Source organism: Galeopterus variegatus, unplaced genomic scaffold (assembly GCF_000696425.1).
Source record: "Galeopterus variegatus unplaced genomic scaffold, G_variegatus-3.0.2 Scaffold9455, whole genome shotgun sequence".
Taxonomy (NCBI): Eukaryota; Metazoa; Chordata; class Mammalia; order Dermoptera; family Cynocephalidae; genus Galeopterus; species Galeopterus variegatus.
In genome coordinates this window covers 18,206-29,407 of record NW_007735566.1, presented here as the reverse complement: position 1 = coordinate 29,407, position 11,202 = coordinate 18,206, and the positions used below count along the sequence as shown (strand labels likewise).

At 39.4% G+C, this 11,202-nt stretch overlaps 1 pseudogene; it reads left to right on the top strand.

Moving 5' to 3' along the window:
• The first annotated feature begins 680 nt into the window (after positions 1-680).
• Positions 681-2,583, top strand: LOC103609309 (annotated as a pseudogene).
• The last annotated feature ends 8,619 nt before the right edge of the window (positions 2,584-11,202 follow it).

Below are 11,202 nucleotides of genomic sequence, written 5' to 3'. Positions count from 1 at the left end.
AACCAGTCTGTATGTGGGATCCGAACCATCGGCGGGAACGCCACCGCGCTCCCAAGCGGCGCACTGCTACAGTGCGCCACCGGGCTGGCCCTAGCTGTTTCTGAATTATATCTTTTATAATAGACTAGTAAATGTAAGTAAAGTGTTTCCCTGAGTTATGTGAGCCATTTGAGCAAATTATCCAATCTGAGGAGGAGGTCTTAGGAATCCTCAGTTTACAGCTGATCAGTGAGAAGTATGAGAGGCTCAGCCTTGTGATTAGGATCTGAAGTGGATGCAGTCTCGTGGGACTGAGCCCTTTAACTTGTGGGATCTGATGTTAACTCCAGGTAGATAGTGTAAGAATTGGATTAAATTGTAGGATATTCAATTTTCCCCAGAGCTGGAGACTTTGGGGGAGGACAGCCACACATTTGGACACCATGATATCCTGTGTTGAGTGTGAGTATAGAGAAGAAAACTGGTTTTTTAATATGGTTTGTCAGAAATATTGTGTGAGTAGAGAAACAGTGTTTCTCCAGTCTTACCTATAGCGATTCTTGCCTTCTTTAAACTTCCGTATTAATCAGGACCTGTATTATACAATGTTATGTTTAATCATTAGATTGTTTTATTTTTATTATATTTTTCTCTATAACTGATGAATGAGTCTTATTTTCCCCTTTTGTATTTCAGAGGTAAAAGTTAGTATCTTCTATTTACATCAACTCCAAAGCAGAGGATTTCTGAAAAACAAATAATGTCATGGCATGATTTTAGAAATTTTTTAAGTGATGATTCCTAATATTTCATATTAGACAAATTGGAATTTGATGACTAGTTTGAGAAACACCAGTATAACCAGATTACAAGGAAAAGCAATTCAAGAGGAAGATCGTGAATATAACAATTCAGGGAAAATATTTAATCTGAGCTCAAACCTTTTCGACCAACTGAGAGTTTCTGTAAGAAGAAGTCTTCATAATTATGACATACATGGTAGAAACTTACACCATAATTCTGCTTCAATTAATTTTTTTAAAGGCAACTCATGAATGAAAAATAATGACATAAAAGAAAGGATACATTTGTATCTCAAACCTTACTTATTCTGGAAACAACTTAAATGTAAAGCCATAGTTTACTTGTGATGGAACCTGAGAAACTTTCTATGAAAGAGAAATCTTATCAGTGTACCGAATGTGGGAAAGGCTACGCATGTATTGCATCCCTTACCCAGCATCAGAAAACACATATTGGAGAAAAACCTTACAAATGTAAAATATGTGGTAAATCCTTCAGCCGGAAAACTTATCTTATTCAACATCAAAGAGTACATACTGGAGAGAAACCTTATGAATGTAGTGAATGTGGTAAAGCTTTTACTCAGAGTGCTAATCTCATTCAACATCAGAGAATCCATACTGGTGAAAAACCTTATAAGTGTAATGAATGTGAAAAAGCCTTTAGTCATAGGTCATCCCTTAGAAATCATGAGAGTATTCATACTGGAGAAAAACCCTATCCTTGTAATGAATGTGGAAAAGCCTTCAGGCATATTTCTGCCCTTGCTCAACATCATAGAATTCATACTGGAAAGAAACCATATGAATGTATTGAATGTGGGAAAACCTTCAGTCGCAGCACACATCTTATTGAACATCAGGGAATTCATTCTGGAGAGAAATCCTACCAGTGTAAAGAATGTCGGAAAGTTTTTTGCCACAGCACATCACTAGTCCGGCATCAGAGAACACACAGAAGAGAAACCTTATGAATGTAATGAATGTGGGAAAGCATCAGCCATACCCCAGCCTCTACTCAACATCAGAAAATTCATACTGGAGAGAAACCCTATGAGTGTAATGAATGTGGAAATGCCTTCAATCGGAGCGCACACCTTACTGAACACCAGAGAATTCATACTGGGGAGAAACCCTATGTTTGTAAAGAATGTGGAAAAACCTTCAGCCGAAGTACACATCTTACTGAACACTTAAAAATTCATAGTGGTGAGAAACCCTATCGATGTAATGAATGTCAGAAACTATTTTGTTATAGAGCATCACTAATGTGACACCAGAGGACTCATACAGGAGAGAAACCCTACTAATGTAATGAATGTGGGAAACCTTTCAGCTTAAGCTCAGCCCTTACTAAACATAAGCAAACACATAAGGGAAAGAAACCATATCAGTGTAATAAATGTGGAGATGTTTTTTGTCGTAGTACATCTTTAATTAGACATCAGAGAACTCATTTCAGAAATGAAATCCTAACAGAGTAATGAGTGTGGTAAAGCCTGCAGCCATAGGTTATCACTTACACCTGAACACTCACAGTGGCAAGAAACTCTAGAATTGTTATGCAAGAAAAACTTAGGGCAACACTCATTTACTCAGTATTACACTGTTTGCACTGAGAAGAAACACTGTTCATTAATCTGAAATGTGTGTTATCATTGACAGAAAAAGTTATAGTGAGACTGTTCATCCAAAGCTGAGGTTCGTTTTTTAAAGACATATTTAGAAAATTATTTTCAGAGATAAATTACTACAAATGTATACATTTGCTTATAATAAAACCCTTTTTTGTACACAAAAATTTTAGAGGGATGATGAAAATTTTTTACTATATACATAATCCCTCATCTTAGTAATTCCCATGTTATTTTGTGATGTTAAAAAAAAAGTTTATACAGGGTTTGGATAACAGAATTGACAAATTTGAGTAATAGTCATAGACAAAAAATGTTTATTCCCACAGAGATACTGTGCATAACTTCCTAATATTTATGAAATATTTTTTAAATGTGTATGGCTGCAAAGAAAATTGCAACAATCTCTCAGAGGGAAATATACTCAGGGCCTCTCTTTGGTTTTTTGTTTCTTTTTAGGCCCTTATAATCAAAAAGTTCATTTAATTCCATTTTTCCACAAATTTTTCAAGTACCCTATATACGACTTGTAAATATTTTCTTCTATACTGTGAGTTATCTTTTCAATTGTTGATGATGTTCTTTGAAGCACAACAGTTTTTATTTTTGTGTAGTCAAGCTTATCTTTTCTTTTTTCTTTTGTTGTTTTCTTTTTGGTGTAACCCAAGTTCACAAAGATTTACTCCTTGTTTTCATCTAGGAGTTTTATAGTTTTAGCTTTTACTTTTAGGTTTATGACCATTTTGAGTTGATTATATGGTGTCAGGTATGGGTCCACCTTCATTCTTTTGCATGTGAATATCCAGTTGTCCCAACACATTCTGTTGAAAAGAGTATTCTTTCCCATATTTTTCTTGACACCTTTGTCACTCAGTGGGATTTTAAAATGAAATTAAGCACACTAAAAATTAGTATATAAGAACAACTTTAAAATTTTTTAAATTTAGAAACAACAAATGAGGTTGCCTTCTACGTTATTCAAATGTTATTTTGTAGGGAATAATTTGCATATTGTAGATGAAACAATTGGACTTATGCAACAGGAAATGAAGAGAAATGTGTGTATATGAGACTTTATGATAACAATAGCATCTCAACAGTGGAGAAAGAATGGACTAGTTGATAAATGATATTGGAATAATTGGCTATTTATTTGAAAAAAGTTACCTAATAAAATACACAAAATTAAATTCCAGAAGGAAGTCAGTGACTGTCATTTTGTGGTAGTTTATCAGGAGACAGGATCTAGGCACACGAATTTGAGGTTTTCTTCAAATCATTCCACAATTCCTATTGAATAAACACAAATTTAAGAAGGATTTCAAAAAGGTTTTGTTATAACCACTGATTGAATTATAATTGCATAACTCTTTTCAAATCATTGTAAAAAGAAAAAACATTGATTTAAGGGAAAAATATCAAAAAGAAGTAAAACTACAACAAAGTAAAAAGTAAGATTAAGTGTAACTATTATGACAGTGAAGACCTCTTTTAAAAAGTTACAACCTTTAGATGAGATGCATAGGAAGCAGAATTAACATTTATTTGTTGCTAAATTAAATACTGTAAGAACTTAAATTGCTAAGCTAACTCATCTATAGTTACCCAGCTTGTAAATGGCATAACCAGGATTATGAAACAAAATACTTATAAAGTAAAACTATGCAAAAAGTTTCATAATAAAAAATAGGCAAAGGTAAATTTGTAGAGCTCTGATGACAAAGCTTGTATGCATTTGCAGTCAGACCATACACAAGGGCCTATGCCCCAGGGTAGAGCACAAGCCTGGGCAGATTATGGCCATAGAAAGCTGAAGGTATGTATGTTCGTTTCCTAGGGCTGCTGTAACAATACCACTAACTTGGTGGCTTGAACAGAAATTTATTGTCTCACAGTTCTAGAGGTCAGATGTCTGAAATCAGGGTGTTGGCATGGCCACACTCTTGGTAGGCTTTCGGGGAGAATCCTTCCTTCCTTCTTCCAACTTCCAGAAGCAGTCAGCTTCCCTTTTGGCTGCATCACTCCAATCTCTGCCTCCACCTTCACATGACCTCCTCTGTGTCTGCCTTCTCCTGTTACTTAAAAAGACCCTTGTGGGCCAAGCCCGTGGCGCACTCGGAGAGTGCGGTGGCACTGGGAGCGCAGAAGCGCTCCTGCTGCAGGTTCGGATCCTATATAGGGATGGCCGGTGCGATCACTGGCTGAGCGCAGTGTCACCGGTCACAAAAAGGACAAGAAAAAAAAAGACCCTTGTGATTGGATTTAGGGCACACTGAGGCAACCCAGAATGATCTCATCTCAAGACCCTTAATGACATTTGCAAAGACCGTTTTTGCAAATAAGGTAACTCAGAGATTCCAGAAGTTTGGACATGGACCTATCTTTTGGGGAGTGTCATTCAACCCACTATGTTATATGAAACTAGAGGGAAGTCTGCATCACAATTGAGCCAGAAAGCAAACAGATGACGCCATTCTGTGTATTAGTTATAAAAAATGAGGCAAATCAAAAATCCTGGGTGATTGTCTATAGGTTAGAACATGGAATGTAAAGTTAGGCTAGGCCCGTGGTCTTCAAGCAGGAATTTCTGGCGGTACATGGAAACAAAAGGTATGATTTGTAGATAATCAATTTCCAGATCCTTTTCCTGAAACTTATTTGTCTGTAAATGAATTAGTGTTCACAATAACTCTTCTCCAGCTTTACATAAGAAAGCTTTAAACTCATCATCCACCCCAATCTACACTTCTGGATTTCCAAACAAAAGGAAATCCTCCTTTAGTGATTAATGAAGACACATCTTAAAGCCTTATGGCTTCCCTCTGTGAAGGGTGAAGTATGGGATTAGAAATAGGGTATTTTGGTGAATTTTAAGATGTTTTAAAATGAGATTATGTTAGTTGTGTGATTAATTAAAAATCTTAAGAACTTTGCCTTTTATTTTCCCATCTAGGGCTAAAGAATGCATGTCTCTTGAGGTGGAGTCCCTTGAGAGAAAATGAACACCAGAAAATTTGAATGCTAAAAAATGGCTTTTGTGTAATTAAACATAAGCAATTATTTCTCTCAATGTGTCATCTTCGGCTGAAAAGAAAAGCATCTTTGAACAATAGCAGTAAATGTCTGTAGCACTACACTTGGTTTTCCACTGTATAGGAAAGGAGAGAGAGTCTGAGTTAAGGCCTTACAAATTCCTTAGTAGCAGCTGCTATGGTTTAGATGTTTTAGTCCCCTCCAAAACTCATGTTGAAACTTAATCTACAATTCAAAAGTGTTAGCAGGTGGGGCCTAATGTGGGGGGCCGGGTGTTTAGGTCATGAGGACTCTGCCTTCCTGAAGGATTAATGCCAGTAGAAAAAGGGCTTGCAGGAGTGGGTTCATTCTCTACTGCTCTTCTGCCATGTGAGGAACAGCATTTCTCCTCTCTGGAGGATAGAGCATTCAAGGCACTATCTTGGAAGCAAAGACCAAGATGGTACCAGACACCAAAACCTACCAGCACCTTGATTGTGGACTTCCCAGCCTCCAGAACTGTGAGAAATATATTTCTGGTCCTTATAAACTACCCAGTCTCAGGTATTCTCTCTATTATAGCAGCACAAAATAGACTAAGACATTGGCAAATGGCCTAGCTGGTTGGGCAGAGACATGAAAGGATTAAGATTGGGATATTGTAGATAAGGGAGTCTGGGCAAGAGGCATGTAGATCTATGGGATTGTGCATAGACTGAAAATCTTTGTGTTTTAGAAAAATTCCCTGCAGAAAAGGCACTAAACAACCAGGTGTACGAGATGACTCACCTAGTGGATGTCAGCCAGCCTGTCTTTTGCTACGACAGTGCTTGTGCAATGGGCTCATCAATTGAGAAACCATGATTGCAGGGATGGAGCTGTTACATGGACCCAACAGCAAGGCTCACCAAGGCTGATCTAGATAATGTTCCTGTTGAATGCATGAAGCTTCAGGCAGAGACTAACTCTAAGGCTCTACGTGGTAACATCTTTAAGGAGACCAGCCAGCCACTTGGCGGCAAGTTGATTACAATGGACACTTTCCACTCTGGAAGAGGTAGTGATTTTTCCTTACTGAAATTGGCAACTACCCTGGATGTGGGTTTACCTTCACTGTCTGCAGTGACTCTGGCTGCATTACTGAATGCCTAATTGATGGATGTGGGAACCTGCAAAAAACATTGCCTCAGAACAATGAACCCATTTTATAGTGAAGGATGTGTTGCAATGGGTGTATGATCAAGAGATCCACAGGACCTACCATATACCTTATCACCTAGAACTGCCATTCTAATACAATATTAGAGTGGCCTCTTTAAGACTCAGCTAAAGCATTAGTTTAGGAATGACACCCTTCAACATTAGGGTGCTGTTGTTCAAGTTGTGGTACAAACATTGAAGCCACGACTAACAAATTGTTCTGTATCTCCAATAGCTATTACACACAGACCCAAGAACCAAGGGGTACAGTAGGATTAATTTTTCTCACCTTTACTCCAGAGTTCCACTTGTCATTCTTTTCCCACAAATTTGGGTTGTGCTAGATTAAAGGTCTTGTTTCCTGAGACAGGAATATGAAGCTATTGCTACTGTCTGGTCTTTGGGTCCGTCATGTCAATAGATCAACAGGTGAAGAAAAGAAAATACTGGTGGGTCGATGCCATTTATCAGATTGAGGAAATTTCTTCTATTTTTAGTTTGCTGAGAATTTTAGTGTTAAATTTCCTCAACTGCCTTTTCTGCATTTATTGAAATAACCATATGGATTTTCACCTTTATTGTATTAATATGGTGAATAACATTGATTTTCAAATGTTAAAACAACTTTGTATTCCTAGTTTAAGCCCCATTTGGTCATAATGTATTATCCTTTAATATATTTATGGATTTGACTTCGCCATTATGTTAAGACTCTTTGAATATATATTCATGAGGCACACAGATCTGTAATTTTCTTTTTTTTGCAACACTATTGTGGGGTTAATTATTAGGGTTATGCTGGCCTCATAAAATGAATTGAGAATTGTTCTTTCCTCCTTTATTGTCAGAGTTTGTGTAAGATTGGAGTAATCTTTCCTTTAATGTTGATATAATTAATCAATGGCATTTTTTCTTTTTGTCATGGGTTTTTATAGGAAATTGAAATTCTTTAATAAAAATAAGGCTATTCAGATTTTTTTAATGCTATGAATGATTTTTTAAGATGTAGTTTTAAAGGAATTTGACCATTTCATCAGAGATTGAATTTGTTTACATAAAGTTGATATGAGTCCCCTATTATCCTTCTAACGTCCGTATGAATTGCTAATGATAACCCCCTTTTCCTTACCAATACCGGTAATTTGTGACCTCCCTCTTTTTCATGTGATCAGCCTAACTAGGAGTTTATCAATTTTGTTGGTATTTTAAGGAAGGACCTTTGTTAATTTTCTCTCATTTGCCTGTCTTCCATTTCATTCATTTCTGCTCTTCTAATTAATATATGCTTTATTTATTTAATCTCTGTCATTTATATTATTACATAAAATAAGATTTAATACTTATCTTTAAACATAAGATATCTTTAGAAAATTATATAACCATCACACTAGAAAGGAGAGATTTTAATCATCATTACAGCAACAACCACCAATTACTATAAAAGGGTATAACTAAGTAAACCACTGTCACTTGTTTGTGGAAAAAGATCCTTCAGGTTCTGAAGCATAGCATCTTTAGGGTCTTCCAGTTCTTACAGGTACTTTTTTCTTGTTGCTGGCTGGCATAGGGATCTGAACTCTTGACCTTGGTGTTACAAGGCTCTGCTCTAACTGACTGAGCTAATCGGCCAGCCCTGCCTTCCAATTCTGAATGGTTTTCCAATATAAAATATCATTATTGAGAGGCGTGGAGATGTAACAGTGGAGGCAGAGGCCGGTGCTTTGGGGCCACAGAGTCTTCGTGGAGCCTTGAGAAGGAACGCAGCCATGCTAACACCTTGATTTTATCCTGCTGAGACTAATTTTGGACTTTGGATCTCCATAACTGGTTTATGGCCTGCATAGGGGCCTGGGGATGGTGAAGACGGTCTTGCAGTGCGGAATGAAGGTGCTCTCATAGGGGAGGGAGAGGCTACAGTCAGAACGTCTGTGAGCAAGCGTCCCGGGGAAGGTTTCCTAGAGGAATGACATCTAGGCTCAGCTGGATTTATCAACACTGTTTCAGGATATTGTAGATGGCTCATTTCGTTGCAGCACACTATTACATCAGATGAAGAGTATATCACCCAGTTCCAGGGACCCAGCAGAGAGTACCTACCCAGAAGAACGTCCTCACCAGATGTGTTTCCTGGACTTTTGACTTCCCAACCTACAAAATTATCCCTGGGTCACTGTCACCACCACCAGATGGACTTTGGGCTTCCCAGCCTTAGAAACTATCAACCGACTTACAACTATAAAAACATTACATCAAGTGCATACGGAACAGGGAGACGTCCAGCGGGGGAGGCAGAAGCTCCGCAGAGACCAAATGCCCTGCAGGGCTGCCATCACGCAATCCAGCAGACAGGCTTCACCGCCGCCACCCAGCTCCATTCCCAGCACAGCCCAGTGCAGACGGAGTGGGGAGACGTCCAGCAGTGGAGGCGGGGTCTCTGCAGAAACCACACACCCTGTGGGGCTGCCACCGTGTGATCCAGCAGATAGGCTTCACTGCCACCACCTGGATCCATTCCCACCCTGGCCCAGGGCGCATGGAGCAGGGTGACGTTTGGCAGGGGAGACGGGAACTCCACAGGGACCACACCGCTGCCACGTGATCCAGCAGCCTGGCCCAGTGCATGTGGAGTGGGGAGATGTCCAGCGGGGGAGGCAGAAGCTCCACAGAGACCACACCACTGCCACACGACCCAGCAGCCCAGCCCAGTGTGTACGGAGCAGAGAGACATCCAGCAGGGGAGGCAGAAGCTCCGTAGAGACCATACATCCTGGGGGAGGGGACGCCACTGCATGATCCAGCAGCAGGTAGGCTTCACCGCAGCCACCCGGCTCCACCCCAAGCCCGGCCCAGCATGAATGGAGCAGGGAGACATCCAGCAGGGGAAGGGGAAGCTCTGCAGAGACCACATGCTTGGCAGTGCCTCCATGCATCCCAGCAGCCTGGGCCAGTGTGCGTGGAACAGGGAGACATCCAGCAGGGGAGGTAGAAGCTTGGCAGAGACCACACACCATGCAGTATTGCCCTGTGACCCAGCAACCTGGCCGAGTCCAAGCTGCCCAGAAAGGTGGCTCTCCAGAGAGGCCCAAGACCCGAGGCAACCACACACGCAAGGCACTATTGGCCAACTGAGCAGTCACTGAGGTAACCATACCAAATTGGCAACCACAGCAACATCTTAGTCAGTCAATAGTGTCAAACCTGTGGACTGTGAAACCCCCTGCCACAATGAATAAACATCAAAGAAAAGATACCAGAAATACGAAAAATCAAGAAAGTATACCACCAAAGGATAATAACTCTCAAGCTCTAGATCCTATAGAACAAGAAGCACTTGTCATGACTGACAAGGAATTTCAAGTGATAATTCTAGGGTAACTGAATGGGATACAAGAAAACTCAGCTAGACATCATGATGAAACGAGGAAAAGTATACAGGACCTGAAAGACGAAATGTACAAGGAAATCAATGCCCTGAAAAAAAATGTAGCAGAAATTGCCGAACTGAAGAATTTATTCAGTGAAATAAAAAATGCAACAGAGAGTTTAACCAGCAGGCTTGTGGAAGTTGTAAGAGAGAACCTCTGAACTTGAAGATGGGCTGTTTGAAATAACACAGGCAGACAAAAAAAAGAAAAAAAGGCATTGAAGAAAATCAGAGAGATAACAGACAACCTTAAGTGCTCAAATATACAAGTCATGGGTATTCCAGAAGGGGAGGAAAAGGAGATTGCATTGAAAACATATTCAACAACATAGTGGCAGAAAACTTCCCTGGCATAGGAAAAATCACAGATCTTCAGATCCAGGAAGCTCAAAGATCCCCAAACATATTGAACCCAAAAAGGTCTTCTCCAAGACATAGTCAAATTGGCAAAACTCAAAGACAGAGAGAATCTTAAAAGCTGCAAGAGAGAAGCATCAAATCACCTATAAGGAGCCCCAACCAGGCTAACATCAGACTTTTCATCACAAACCCTAAAAGCCAGAAAGGAATGGGATAATATATTCAAAATACTAAAAGAGATTTCCAGCCAAGAATACTCTACCCGGCAAGGCTATCCTTCCAAAATGAAGGGCAAATAGTATATTCCTCAGACAAACAAAAACTGCAGGAGTTCACCACCATACAACCACCCTTAAAAGAAATTCTCAAGGGAATACTGGGTTTGGTTCCTGAAAAATAACTACCACTGCCATAAAAACCCAAGAAAAATCAAAACCCACTAGTATAATAAAAATGGCAATCATGAAGAGAAAACAAACAAAAAGGCTATCTACAACCCAAGGAACCAACAAACACAGAAAACAAACAGTAAATCGGAAAGCAAGGAACAAAAGACAACAAAGACAACCAAACAATAATCAATAAAATGCTAGGAATAAATCAACACTTTTCCAATAACAACTCTTAATGTAAAAGGTTTAAAATCCCCAATCAAAAGACAGAGACTGGCTGACTGGATTAAAAAGGAGGACTCAACTATATGCTGCCTTCAAGTGACCCACTTCACCCATAAAGACTCACATAGACTAAGAGTGAAAGGAAGGAAAAAGATTTACCATGCAAACAGAAA